This window comes from Panthera onca, chromosome C1, assembly GCF_046562875.1.
Source record: "Panthera onca isolate mPanOnc1 chromosome C1, mPanOnc1 haplotype 2, whole genome shotgun sequence".
NCBI lineage: Eukaryota > Metazoa > Chordata > Mammalia > Carnivora > Felidae > Panthera > Panthera onca.
In genome coordinates this window covers 122,234,580-122,249,910 of record NC_138346.1, presented here as the reverse complement: position 1 = coordinate 122,249,910, position 15,331 = coordinate 122,234,580, and the positions used below count along the sequence as shown (strand labels likewise).

The window sequence follows — 15,331 nt, the reverse complement described above, 5'->3', positions numbered from 1 at the left end:
GAATGATGGTCCCCACGTATTGACTATTGTTATTTCTGGGTTATAGAATGTGGGGGATTTGGCCTCATGTTTTTTGTTACTGTTTTTTGTTTTCTTCTCTTTTTTTTAATGTTTATTTATTTATTTATTTATTTTGAGCGCACGCGCGCGAGAGAGAGACAAAGAGACAGAGCACGAGTGGGGGAGGGGCAGAGCGAGAGGAAGACACAGGATCCAAAGCAGGCTCCAGGCTCTGAGCTGTCAGCACAAAGCCCGATGCGGGGCTCGAACTCACAAACCGCGAGATCATGACCTGAGTCAAGGCCAGACGGTCAACCGACTGAGCCACCCAGGCGCCCTTTTGTTTTCTTGTCTTAATTTTTTACGTTCTTTGAGTTTTTATGATGAACCTGTATTGCTGTTCTTGTCTTTTTCAGTGGTTTTATTGAGATATCATTTATACACCATGAAGTTCACTCCTTTCAAGTGTGTACTTCAATGCGTTTTAGGATAGTGACAGAACTGGGCAACCATCGCAACAATCGAACTTAACATTTCCTTCATCCTGAAAAGAAACCTTGAGCCCATATATCGTCATTCTCCATTTCCACCTTCAGCCCTACGCAGACCCTACTATACTTTCCATCTCTTCATATTTTCTTTTTTTTTTTTTAATTTTTTTTAACGTTTATTTATTTTTGAGACAGAGAGACAGAGCATGAATGGGGGAGGGGCAGAGAGAGGGAGACACAGAATCAGAAGCAGGCTCCAGGCTCTGAGCCATCAGCCGAGAGCCCGATGCGGGGCTGGAACTCACGGACCGCGAGATCGTGACCTGAGCTGAAGTCGGACGCTTAACCGACTGAGCCACCCAGGCGCCGCTCTTCATATTTTCATATTTTAAATAGTTTATATAAGTTAAATCCTACCATATGTGTTATTTAGTGTCTAGCTTCTTTCACTGAACATGATGTTCTTGAAGTTCATCCGTGTTGTGCCATGTACTGGTACTTTGGTCCTTTTTATTGCCAGATACTGTTCCGTTATACAGATATATGCCACTCTCTTTACCCATTCATCAGTTTTTAAGATTAATTTTTCAGCTTTACTGACGTATAATTAGCACATAAAGTAGCATGTAATTAAAGTGTACAACGTGATGATTTGACACACATATACTTTATGAACTGATTACCACAATCAAGTTAATTAGCACATCTGTCTTCTCACATACTTACCCTTTTTTTAATCCACTCACTGGCCGGTGGACATAGGGTTGTTCCCATGTTTTGTAAATTTTTTTATGCTTTATTTATTTTTGAGAGAGAGACAGTGAGACAGAGTGCGAGTGGGAGAGGAACAGAGAGAGAGGGAGACACAGAACCCAAAGCAGGCTCCAGGCTCCGAGCTGTGATCACAGAGCCTAACGCGGGGCTTGAACCCACGAACCGTGAGATCATGACCTGAGCTGAAGTCGGACGCTTAACCAACTGAGCCACCCAGGCGCCCCTCCCATGTGTTGAGTATTGTAAATAATCTGCTATTATGTATCCATAAGCAAATTTTTTGTGTGTGGATGTGTATTTTTATTTCTCTTGGATAGATTTCTGCGAGCAGAATTGCTGGGTCCTATGGTGTTCATCTTTAACATTTTAAGAAACTACCACACTGTTTTTCCAGAGTAATTGGACCCTTTTACATTTCCACCAGCAATTTATGAATGTTTCAATTTCTCCACATTCTTGCCAATGCTTGTTACTGTCTTCTTTCTTACAGCCATTCTAGTGGGTGCAAAGTGGTATTTCATTATGGTTTTGATTTGCATTTCCTAATAACTACGGATATTGAGCACCTTCTCAATAGGTGCTCATAGTGGCCATTTGTATATATTTTTGGCAACATGTTTTATTTTTACAACAAACGAAGGTAGTTTGGAAGGAAGATTTCACCATCTAGTACCGGACATAATCACCCATTTAACATCTGACCAGCATGGAGTGGGGTCAGTACAGTTGCCTGTGACTTGTACTTGGTACTTTGACTGATGCAGGCAAAATGTTGGGCTAATATTGGGGTGCCTGGGTGGCTCAGTTGGTTAAGCATCCGACTTCAGCTGAGGTCATGATATGCGGTTTGTGGGCCTGAACCCTGCGTCGAGCTCTATGCTGACAGCTCAGAGCCTGGAGCCTGCTTCAGATTCTGTGTTTCCCCCTCTCTCTGCCCCTCCCATGCTCATGTTCTGTCTCTCTCTGTCTGTCAATAATAAATAAACATTTAAAAAAATTTTGTTAAATGTTGGGCTAATGTTTTTAGCAGACACATTACACAGCAGCCCCAAATTAAGCTTGTGGTCAAGGGCAATGTCCTAGATCCTGTTCTCATTGATTATTATAGAGCTGGGTTTTTCCCATTCTCTATTTGGGCAGTTGACTTTATTGAGCCCAAGTGCCAGAGCTAACGTTTATCCACGTTGAATTTTAACTTGTCAGTTGAGACCTAATGTTGCCACCTATACAAATAATGTTTTATCTTAAATCTGTCACCTACCTGGCAACCCTATCTTGATGTAAAAATATCCAAGAAGGTAGATTTTTAAAACACCACTATAATTTTTTCAGAATCAAAATGTATTCGAATGTTTACTAGCAATATGGAGCCTCAGTTACAATGCAAGAAATTTATTTAAAAGAAAACACAAGCACCTCCAAAATACAACTAATGTAAGAGACCTATAAAACTCCATATTTTTATTTTTCATAATCAACATAGGGACAGATCTCTAGTATGGGAAAAGTTGTTAAAAGTAAGTACTGCCATTCAACTCTGTTTCATAGGAATAGGCACTTCTAATGAATTTCTTTTTAATTTTTTAACGTTTATTTGTATTTGAGAGAAAGAGAGAGCAAGCATGAGCAGGGGAGGGACAGAGAGAGAGGGAGACTGAATATGAAGTAGGCTTCTCGCTGTCAGCACAAAGCCTGACTTGGGGCTTGAACCCATGAACCATGAGAACATGACCTGAGCCAAAGGCAGACGCTCAACCGACTGAGACATCCAGGAACCCCTTACTGAATTTATGTTTTAAAAATGAGATTGATGAGAAGAGAAAGTATATACAATGTCATAGAAACACAAACATGTCATATGAAGGGCATTCTATTGCATTTTGAGTCTTTCTGATTATACTGTCAGTGGGAATTTTTTTTTCTGGAAATGCCAGGAGTGATGTACTGTCACTTTATGGGTTAATTACCTTACCCAGAACCCCTTCACTTCCTATCTCTTCCTTGAAAAATCTTTTGGGTCTTTTCAAACCACGGGGATCTTTTCCCTTCTCTGAAAATCTATGCGGAACAGAATTACTCCTTCTTCTCAGTCCACAGTATGTCCTTCTCGGTTCCTACAGGGCCCCTCTTTGTTTTATTTTCTCCCTTTTACCCTCATCCTCACTCACCACTTCCCTCCCTTCTCTGGTACCCACTCTGGTGTAGTTAATGTATGACCTTCCAGTCCATCTAGTAAATGTCTGTTTAGATAAATGTGCATCCATTAAAAAGTGTTTATAAGTCTATGTTTTAAAACTATATAAATAATATTGTGCTACAAATTTTATTTCTTACTTTAACTTTCCAACCTTACACTTTTGAGAGATATCCATATGCTACATGTAAATCTAGTTTTATTTTTTATTAATTTATTTATTTGTCTTTTTTTTTTAATTTTTTTAACGTTTATTTATTTTTGAGACAGAGAGAGACAGAGCATGAACAGGGGAGGGGCAGAGAGAAAGGGAGACACAGAATGGGAAGCAGGCTCCAGGTTCCGAGCCATCAGCCCAGAGCCTGACGCGGGGTTCGAACTCACGGACCGCGAGATTGTCACCTGAGTCGAAGTCGGACATCTAACCGACTGAGCCAGCCAGGCGCCCCTATTTTATTTTTTAAAATTTACATCCAAATTAACATATAGTGCAACAATGATTTCAGGAGTAGATTCCTTAGTGCCCCTTACCCATTTAGCCCATCCCCCCTCCCACACCCCCTCCCGTAACCCTCAGTTTGTTCTCCATATTTATGAGTCTCTTCTGTTTTGTCCCCCTCCCTGTTTTTATATTATTTTTGTTTCCCTTCCCTTATGTTCATCTGTTTTGTCTCTTAAAGTCCTTATATGATTGAAGTCAAATGATTTTTGTCTTTCTCTGATTGACGAATTTCACTTAGCATAATACCCTCCAGTTCCATCCACATAGTTGCAAATGGCAAGATTTCATTCTTTTTGATTGCCGAGTAATACTCCATTGTATATATATACCACATTTTCTTTATCCATTCATCCATCGATGGAAATTTGGGCTCTTTCCATACTTTGGCTATTGTTGATAGTGCTGCTATAAACATGGGGGTGCATGTGTCCCTTCGAAACAGCACACCTGTATCCCTTGGCTAAATACCTAGTAGTGCAATTGCTGGGTCGTAGGGTAGTTCTATTTTTAATTTTTTGAGGAACCACCACACTGTTTTCCAGAGTGGCTGCACCAGTTTGCATTCCCACCAGCAGTGCAAGAGAGATCCTCTTTTTCCCCATCCTCTCCAATATCTGTCATTGCCTGAATTGTTAATGTTAGCCATTCTGACAGGTGTGAGGTGGTATCTCAGTGTGTTTTTGATTTGTATTTCCCTGACGATGAGTGATGTGGAGCATTTTTTCATGTGTCAGTTGGCCATCTGGCTGTCTTTTTTGGAGAAGTGTCTATTCATGTCTTTTGCCCATTTCTTCACTAGACTATTTGTTTTTTTGGGTGTTGAGTTTGAGAAATTCTTTATAGATTTTGGATACGAACCCTTTATCTGATACGTCGTTTGCAAATATCTTCTTCCATTCTGTCAGTTGCCTTTTAGTTTTGCTGATTGTTTCCTTCACTGTGCAGAAGCTTCTTATTTTGATGAGGTCCCAATAGTTCATTTTCGCTTTTGTTTCCCTTGCCTCTGGAGACGTGTTGAGTAAGAAGTTGCTGCGGCCAAGGTCAAAGAGGTTTTTGCCTGTTTTCTCCTGGAGGATTTTGATGGCTTCCTGTCTTATGTTTAGGTCTTCCATCCATTTTGGGTTGATCTTTGTGTATGGTATAAGAAAGTGGTCCAGGTTCATTTTTCTGTAGGTCGCTGTCCAGTTTTCCCAGGACCACTTGCTGAAGAGACTGTCTTTATTCCATTGGATATTCTTTCCTGCTTTGTCAAAGATTAGTTGGCCATACCTTTGTGGGTCCATTTGTGGGTTCTCTATTCTGTTCCATTGATCTGAGTGTCTGTTTTTGTGCCATATTTTTAAAATTTTTTTCAAGTTTCATTTATTTATTTTGAGAAAGAGAATGAGCACATGTGCACAGGCAGGGGAGGAGGGGAGAGAAAAGGAGAGAGAGAGTCCCAAGCAGGCTCCCTGCTGTCAGCACAGAGCCCAATGCTAGGTTCGATCTCATGAACAATGAGATCATGACCTGAGCCAAAACCAAGAGTCAGGTGCTTAGCCAACTGAGCCACCCAGGAGCCCCTGCAAATCTAGTTTTGATATTTCCACCTGCTGCATACTATTCTATCATATGCACTTGCCAACTGTACTTATCCATATATTTCAGGACACACCCTCAAGTTTTGCTCCCAAAACACTTCTATGAACATCCACATATATTGCTATACTTACACTGCTCTCTAGGCTAGTCAGAGAAACTATCCCTAGAGAGAAGTATTCAGTTTCTCGTCTTTCAAAACTGTCTAGTTTTTCTGAGGTATGTCCTCCCTAGGAGAGCTGCAGTCACCTACCTTCTCATACCAGTTGTGCAACGTTTTCTTTCAACTCATCCTCACCAGCCCTTGGTATGTGTCAGACTTTATATAGTTTTTACCAATCTGATGACGTGCAATGCAATCTCAATTGTGTTCTGTTGGGCTCTTCTCTGACTGCCAGTTGGGCCGATTTTCTGTCTTCTCACATGATTATCTGTCACTCAAGATTCCCCTTCTGCTGAAACGCGTATGCATGTCCATTGTCCTTTTCTCTCCCTTGTTGTTTCCATCTTTTTATTAGCTGATTTGCACCAATTCCTTGCACATTCTGGCTGTTAACACCCTAAAGTTTTGGGTATTGCAAATATCTTCTGGACTGTCACCAGCCACCTGTCATTGTTAGTTTTGTGATGTCCTTCATTGAACCCAAGTCTTCCATTTTTGTATTGTTTTCATTTATCAATTTATCTCGACATTTTGAGTTTATGAGGTTTTTACCTAACCCAAAGGCAAACTAGTATTCCCCAATGTTTTCTTCAATTAGCACATTTTGAAGTCACTGCATTTTGAGACACTTTTTAATGCATCAAGATAGGGGTTCAGTTTTATTTTTCTCCATTTAGTAAAATCGTCTTCTCCACGATTTTTGAAATAATCTACACTTTTACTCTATATTCATTTAGCAGTCCTTATCATATACTTGCTTCTTATAGATGCATGCTTTATTTGGGGATTTTTCATCCTTTCCACTGGAACGTTTGCTAGCTCTGCACTTCAGCCTGACGCTTGTCATTTCTATTCTTTCTTGAATGTCTCATTTTCAAGTAGAGTGGTTCAGTCCCTTGCTTCTTCTTTTTCAAAGTGGCTTGGTTCCTCAAGAGCCATTATTCTTCCATATAAAATTTGAAATCAGTTCATCACAATCCCAGAAATTCTTGCTGTGATTTTGATTGGACTTGTAATGAACTATAAAGCAATCTGGGGAGCAGAATCCCTAATAGTACCTAGAGTTATCTGTATTCAAATGCGAATGTTGCAAATGTTCGCAGGTATAGTTGAAACAAATAGGAATATCCCTTCTTTTGCTCTGTCATTGTTCACCTGTTCCACTGGGCTAGATACTCCACAAGAGCAGGGACATGGTCTGTCTTGTTCATATGCTTAGATTGGTGCCGTGCACAGAATGGGCACTCAGTAAACGCTTTTGGAATGAATGAAGGGAAGCCAGATCTATCAGAAATGGAACATCAGCTCCTTCTGGTTTCCTCACCTCATATACAGGCATCCACCAACCTCTGTGGCAGGGAGTAAGGTCACCAGATACAACTTGCTATAAAGTGCTTTCGTGGTGCAAACAACTGCCTAGTTAAGGGCCATCTCAAGGAGCACTTTGAATTGATCTGCCTGGAATTCTAACGAGAAGAGTGAATCCACATTGCCCCTGACCTGACTTAACCCCTTAGTTCCAATGAATCCACACATTCCTGAGTTTATCTTCCTGATAAACTGAGTAACCTCCTGAGATATCGAGCCCATGGCAATGTTATTGAATGAATGAGTAATGCAACAAGTTACAAAGTTCTTCAAAGAAGGTTGGAGGATTATCTCCTCCCTATTCTCTCCTGCTTTTCCAGCCTCTGCTCCTGGCACATAGTGGGTGGAGTTGTGGGAAGGGAGGTCATATGAAGTGATGATCGATCGTTCTGTTTTTGTTTTCCTTTTGCTTCTACTCCCCTCACTTTGTTTTTCTGAGGGAGAGAATGAAGAGGACAGGACTGGAAAGGTGGCAGATTTCTAATGAAATCACTTTTTTTTTTTTTTTTTTTTTTTTTTTTTTAAGAAAATGATAACACTAAAACCATAAGGCAAACCAGTAGGGGGTGTTAAAGATAAAATTACCACTCAGAAGTCAATGGAAATGCAGTTATAGGCAATTATTGCATGTTCTCTGTGTCCCTTGTAAGCGAATTGACCTTTAAAAATAAAATTGCTCTTGATTGTTTTTAAATCTCATTTTCTGTGTCTCTGAGATTGTTTCCAACTGGTATCTGTATATTTTTAAAATCTCCAAATGTACCGTCATAAATAATAGTAATCAAAGTTTCTTGCATTATTAACTTTCCCTTACATTAAAAAAAAAAATACTCCTATTGCCCATCTGGCCATGAATAAGCAAGTCATAATAGTCCCATAAACTGGAATATTATGCAGCCATTAAATAGTGTTTTAAAGAAGTTTAAGATATATGGGAATGTTTAATATAGAATCTTTTCTTTTAAATTAATGTTTATTTTAGAGAGAGAGACAGAGACAGAGCATAAGCAGAGAGAGGGGAGAGGCAGACAGAGAGGGAGACACAGAATCTGAAGCAGGCTCCAGGCTCTGAGTTGTCAGCACAGAGCCCAACGCGCGGCTCAAACACATGGTCAGCGGACCACGAGATCATGACCTGACCTGAAGTCGGACGCTTAACCGACTGAGCCACCCAGGCGCCCCTATTATATAATCTTATATATATGTAAAAAAAACAAGATACAAAACCACATATAGAGAGTATTCTTTTTTGAGTTTTTTGATGTTTAAAATAATGATTATGGGATTATGGGTTGGTTTTATTTTCTTCCTTATGTAGCTCTCCTCTGTAACTTCCAGGTTCTCTTCCATCAATGTCATTCTTACAATCCGAAAAAAAGTATAAAATTACTCATATCTTTCTGATAGAAGTTAATTTGTCTTGGAGGTATCTTTTGAGGGAGGTAGGAAATAGGTACAATTTTTCTCATTTAAAGTAGATTCCTGAGACATCGTAAAGTCCCTGCCTCAAATCACATAATTCATGACAGAGAACTGGAATCTGAAAGAGAAACCAACCTCTTGGACTTGGTCCTGGCCTCACTTAATAAACCTGGTGAGAAAAGCACAGGGCTGGTATCTTCTCAGAGCCTCTACATGGCTGGTTCAGAGGAACATCCTTCCTCCCTGCACTGACAGCCCCTGGAGGAGACCCAGACAGAGAGTGAGCTGAGGCTCCCCTTCCCAGGTAAACTCTCTTCAGCCTTTTGCCACGGGAAGGGAAGAATCTGGAAACACATCTCTGAATTATCACAATTTCCAAATGAGTGGCTCTATCCAACTGAGATCGCTCCAGATACAAATCCTATTGTCAGCAAAGAGCAATGTGTCCATGTTCGTAAATTACTGGAAGGCTAACTTCAGATACGTCGTGTCTTCAATCCTTGAACACTTAAGAATAGGGATTGTGTCTATTCTTTTCCGAAGGCTCCTAGCCAAATTCCCAATACAGAGACATTACGCTCGCCATGTAATCTTTCTAGATACTCATTAACTCACTAACCATTGGCCTTAGAACATTGTACCTTGAGGGCCCTTCTTCAAATTCAAACCTGGTGGACAGTATACGCAATGTGCAACATCTTATTACGATGTGAGGTGACTCATTCATCAGTGTGGGATCTCTACATTGCCATTCAGAGAATCAATAAGTCTTGTGATTTACTTTCAAGTGGCTCTTTTAATTTTTTGAAGGGCCAAATGACAACTATGTCTTTCTTTTGGTCCTAGCTCTCGATAAATTGATTGCCTGGGCTCACCTACAAAGATTTCGCTTCAACTGAGCCCCAATGGAGCCCAGGCGTTGGAATTCTTTTAAATCTCTTTTGATAATTCTAATGCTCAGCCAGGGTTGAGAACTATTAATTTAAAGTCTGAATTTCGGCTCTATGACATATTTAGTATCCATGATTTATTTGATGGCAAGTCTTTGGTCAAGAATGTAACATCCAATTATAACACAGATCCCACGGGTAAGATCAGATTTAGGATTTTCCATGAGATTTCCAGAAATGTACTGCAGCAACAATCAAGTATTGTTGGATATTTTCTATTTGTCTAATACCCTCCGAAGAAGCACTAGGAGAAACCGGTTTTCTTAAATCTGTAGCTCAATTTAGGGAGAATGACTTCTTTGCAGTATTAAGCCTTCCAAACCGTGAACATTATTTATTCCTGAATTTGTTTAGGTCTTATATCAGCCAGGGTCCAGTGACGAGATGGAAACCAGATCAGTCATTTGAATGGGGAAATTTTAATATAAAAATTTACGTCCAGGGCGCTTGGGTGGTTCGGTCAGTTGAGTGTCCGACTTCGGCTCAGGTCACGATCTCATGGTTCGTGAGTTCGAGTCCCGCGTCCAGCTCTGTACTGACAGCTCAGAGCCTGGAGCCTGCTTCCGATTCTGTGTCTCCCTCGCTCTCTGCCCCTCGCCCGCTCATGCTCTGCCTCTCTCTCTCAAAAATAAACGTTAATTTTTTTTAAGTATCAAAAATATTTTTTAAATATTAAAAAAAAATTTATGAGTAGTACAACTAGAACAAAGGTGGGTATCTATTCTTACAAGGGTAGAGGGTGACCCTAAGGGGTACAGAAGGAGCAACCACCAAAAATAGCTACTCCCTCTGGATAGTGAGGACATGTGAAAGGGTCCCTTTCCCCACCACCAAGGCTGAGGTTCAGACCTCTCTGGAGGAGGCGTGGCTACCATGGGAAGCTGCAACCCATGGGTGATGGGGAAACAGGAGGGCCGCAGCTGACTCCCAGGAGTGACCAACCACTGTGCAGAGGGGGACGTTCCTGGAGGGCACGGGCTGAACCGCTGCCTATGCAGGACAGAACTTCCGTGATAGAGGGTGGGTGGCGGTAGTAGCTATCAGGCACGCACCCCCAACCTCAGAGAGAAAATTGTCACTGTTTACCAGATCTCTTTTCTTGATGCAGGACAGAACTTCCGTGATAGAGGGTGGGTGGCGGTAGTAGCTATCAGGCACGCACCCCCAACCTCAGAGAGAAAATTGTCACTGTTTACCAGATCTCTTTTCTTGATGGTTTTAGAGGCTGTGGGCAACACCCAGGGAAAATCACGATGCAGTTCTACAAGAACCCAGCCCTTTGTTAACAGAAGGATATGCTACTTATGGTAGCAAGAGCAGCCTTTAAAAAGGAAAATGTGGATACCAAAGAAATCTCGGTTACCTGTGTTGAAAGGGAAGACTTTTGCTGCTAAGCCCTCGCCCCAGGGCACTGGGCTCCCGGGGGGGCCCTCCAGCCTCACCTCAACTGGGTCCAGAATCAGTCCTTCCCCACCACCAGCCCTCTCTTCCACAGCACGGGGATCTGATCTTCCACATACGAAGCACAGATCCGGGCACAGAAAGACAGAATCTCTTCTGACTAATTTTCAGAGGAGCCAGGGGCAGAGGCTCTTCTGTGTAAAGGCAGAGACATGGCTGGACGGATGTTGTGGCAGAGAAAGAAACAAGAGTGGGTGAAGGAACGAGATTCAAGGCATTGTCCATCTGGCAAGAAAGGGGACGGGGAAAAAGACAATGCCTCAGGGGCTGTAAACTATTTATGATTCCAGATCGATATCAAAAGAGCCGTATCAGAAACTAGTTTTGGAGAGGAAATTGGTGAACTTTGCTTCAGGACAGGATACGGTGGATAAAATCATCTTAGGGCTGCTTTTCAAATTTAAGCAAGTGACCTGATCTGAGGCCAAGGGCACATAAGAGAGTCTGTTGGGAGTTGGAACAGGCTACTTGGGGCTGCCTTGGCACTTCCGACCCCCTGCCCTATCTCCAATGTCTGCCGAAACCTTACCCCAGCTCCAGACCCAGACCCTGCCCCCTCGCTACTGCACTCCACGTTCTCTTCAGATCGTCCTCCTCCAGCAGCTGGCAGAGGGAGGAGAAAAGTCCAAGGATGCTGGAGCCCAGGTGCCCATGAAGTGTTGCTGCGCGACATCACTCAGTAGCTTGAGGAGACCCCAGACAGGTGTGACACAGGGCCCCGGGGACAGTCACTGGAGAAAGAAGAGGCTTCCCACGAAAGAAATAGGGCTCTTCCTGAGCTAGGAGCCCTGCAAGAGATTTTAATTTAATGTTACCTTGACGCCAGCTCGCAAAGAGGAAGAGGCTTCCTTGAATTCTCTGCAATTCTGAGTAGTAGTGCGAATGTGTGTATATCTCTGTGTGTGTTTGTGTGTATGTGTGCGTTCAGATGCAGCTCCCTTGAGAAAGGGATAAAAGGAGGTTGAGTGGGATTTTTAAGAGGAACCTATATGAGTACCCAGGGCATTGTGGAAAACTCTATTTTAAAAGAACTGATCCTGGGGCATCCGGGTGGCTCAGTTGGTTGAGCGTCCGACTTTGGCTCAGGTCATGATCTCGTGGTCCGTGAGTTCAAGCCCCGCTTCAGGCTCTGTGCTGACAGCTCAGAGCGTGGAGCCTGCTTTGAATTCTGTGTCTCCATCTCTCTCTCTCTCTCTCTCTCTCTCTCTCTGCCCCTCCCCACCCCCCCCCCTCAAAAATAAATAAACATTAAAAAAAATTTAAAGAGCTAATCCTTCAAATTACACGTTTTGGATAGCCCTCATTTTTTCTGTTCTAAGAACATTCCTGTTCTTAGAGCTGACTCTTCTGGCGGTCCTTCAGCTAAGGACACAGCACAGTGCAATGACAAGTGAAGGGGCTGAGGTCCTGCTTTGACATTAAGCAGGAGCTCTGTGATGCTGGGAAAACATGTGCCCCCTCCCAGCCTCATTTCCATTCTGTAAAACAGGAGGTCAGCCCCAGTTATTTCTGGTGTAGAATTTTCATTCCAGAAGTTCAGTGTCCTTTGTAAAACCCTAACTGCTGGTAAGCAATCGCCCTATCCCCTGCATAGCCCTCCGCCAGCTCAAGAACCACATGCTGCTCCCTTTCTCTCGGTTCTGTTGTAGACATTTCCGATGGGCGGGGAAGGGGCTCAAAGGAAAGGACAAGCCTCAAGACCACCCAAGTGCCCAGCAGTTCTTTTCCTTCCCATATGTTGTCTTTGCCAGCCCAGCCGTATGACGCCAGCTCTGTCTACCCATGTATATGGAAGACTCACTTGGCCCACAGGGCCTGGCTGGCAGGTGCACTCAATGCTCCTGGATCCTTTTCTCTTAGTATGCAGGTGTGTGTGGTTGGGAAACAGGACTGCAACTTGACCGTGCCTGCCCCCTCCACCCCCCCCCCCCCAGCTTTGGGGAATAGGAGTGGCTGGCAATCGAGAAAGCTGCAGAGAAGCGTATGCTGTGACATCTGGCTCTTAGACCCTCAGCATTCCTCCCAGGATGCCCACCCCTCTCTCCTGCTGTCTGAGGAGCTGGAAGCAGCCTCCTGGATCCTCTGGGAGAAGAAGGTGATTTCAGTCACACATATTTCTATGACATGGATGTCCAAACAGGAAACCAAAAGGAACTGGCTTTTCAGTTTTGGGTTTTCTTGTTGTTTTTTTTTAAGGCAGCACGCGGCCAGGGATGGACAAGACCAACATTACTGCCGTAATTCTAAATGCCTGAAGCTTAAGAAATCCACCACCGGATTGAGGTAACCAGATACAAAATGACTTGCACTGTTTAGAAAGTAAGGTTTCTGCACCGTGCACGGGCTGTGCGCGCCTGTATTTAGAAGTCAGCGCAGGACCTCAGCTGACGCTTCCGCACCTGCCAGGAGTTGCTGATGTGAACCAGGTGGCCTGCTTCAAGCCGAATTCAATTACCCAGATGGCAACTGTTTCCTAATTCAAAGCTTTAACATTGGCCTTATTTTTTTTTTTTTCCATTATGAAAAATGAGAGGGGGCAGAAAATACATAGAGTCTGAGCACTTCTGGTTTATGAGATTAGAGGCAAGATAGGGAAATGGGTCCCTGGCCTCCCCCAGCTCCCTGCAGCTCCGGCCTGCAGCGCGGTGCCTGGATGACTGGCTGCTTGTTCCATGAACAGCAGTGACGGCCCTACCCCTGGGCCCCTCCTTGGGAAGCTGTAAGAATTCTCCCTTGCTCATTAGCGATCGCATTCGCAGATGGTATCTCTCTCTTTTTGTGCTGTGTTTTGTTTTGTTATTTAAGGAGAAGGGAAAAATAAGAAGAGGACATTGCATTTGGAGACCATGCCTTCTTTTTCCTAAGGAGGCTCTGCCGTGTCAGTCCTCCCGGTTCAGAACGTTGCTATTCAAGCGTCTTATTCTCACGGTGAACATGTCCCAGTGGTCTGCTGGTGCCGTGCGTTAGCAGTGGGTTCACTTCCCCGGTCCTCACCTGTGGCTTGGGGAGAACCAGTTCAGACAGGTGGAGAGCCCAGCGGCCCCCACCCACCCCGCTCCTGCCCTCTGCACTCTGGTTACTGCCGCAGGCTGGCAGAATATCGGCAGACGGGCCCACGGTTGGGTAAAGGAGGCTGGTGGGGGAAGAGAAAAGCCAGCGTCAAGTAGATTCTGTGCTCACGCCCTTCTCCTCTAGAAGAATTTTCGTGGACGCCTTCCTCCTTCTTTCGGTCTTCTTTCTCTCAGACTGAGTAGGAGCTTGAAATCAGGACAATTCCTCACGCGTTTTGGACAGTTACCGTGTGGCCGGGCGACGTTCCAATCATTCAGGTGTATTATGTCAGTTGATGGTTGTGGCGGCCTGGTGATGGAGTTACTGATAAAAAGGTTCAAGAGTTTCGTGGGAATAAGGAAAATGCTGTTGCTCGGGAGAGGTATTTGACTGGGGTCCTGTCTTTTGATCAGCCGTCTTGAGTCTGCTGCCTCTACCGTCATTGCTGAGTCCCCCCACCTGCCCCTTCCCCGCCTCCCCCTCCGCTCCCCCCACCATCTCTCCTACCACCCTCCACCGCCATGCCTCCCACCAGACGCTAAATGTCAAATGGATGGGGATGTCCGCAAATAAAAAACAAAACCAAGAGTTGAGATTTGTTTATACACGAACATCTTCTGCTTGAACTAGCTGGACAACTGGAGCTAAAGTTTGCATTAACTTGGCCTTTTACGCTGTTTTCCTTACCCTCTCTTGTCCCAGTCTTTACATGGGGAATTGGGAGCCAGATGGCTTAACTTTCCTTTAGTCTGGGGAATTGCCTCAAGAGCTGGTCTATGTGGGCCGTGGAAACCGACCGAGTCCTTGGCCTATCTGGAATAGGCCAAGCATTGGCCATTCTGCTAATGGTTTAGCAGAAAACCATTAGAAAAACTGAATAAAAGGCCCGCAACTCCTCAGCTACTTGAGCTACCTTCTAGGGATAGGCTGTTGTAGGCTAACAGACTGTTAAAATTATGTCCAAATCCCAGTTGTGTGTGTGTGTGTGTGTGTGTGTGTGCGTGTGTGTGTTTTGTCATATCCAGAAATTTAAAGCCTCTGTTTGGGGGAAGCAGTGAGTTGTGGGAATTAAGGATGCATGTGTGTGCACAAAAAGCAAAACAAAATTAGTGTGTTATCTCAAAGATACGTGGGGAGACACAGATGTGTTGGGAATCTGAATTCAATAAGATCAGAAGAGCTTTGATAAATGGCCCGATTGTGAAGGCTTAGCCCGGCATTCTGGGACTGCCAGAGAAATCTCTCCAAAGCACAAATCTGATCATGCTACCACCTCCCTGCTTCAAACCCTGCCGTGTCTCCCCATGGCCCACAGGATGAAGTCCAAGCCCTTAGACTGGCATCCTGGCCCTCCACGACGTGGACCCTGCTCACCTC

General features: G+C 43.8%; 1 long non-coding RNA gene across 1 annotated transcript; it reads left to right on the top strand.

Moving 5' to 3' along the window:
• The first annotated feature begins 8,706 nt into the window (after positions 1 to 8,706).
• Positions 8,707 to 14,756, top strand: LOC132673762 (uncharacterized). The gene is made up of 3 exons (XR_009608193.3): positions 8,707 to 8,796; positions 12,851 to 12,998; positions 13,100 to 14,756. It is a non-coding gene; the product is annotated as an uncharacterized LOC132673762 (long non-coding RNA).
• Positions 14,757 to 15,331: the final 575 nt, after the last annotated feature.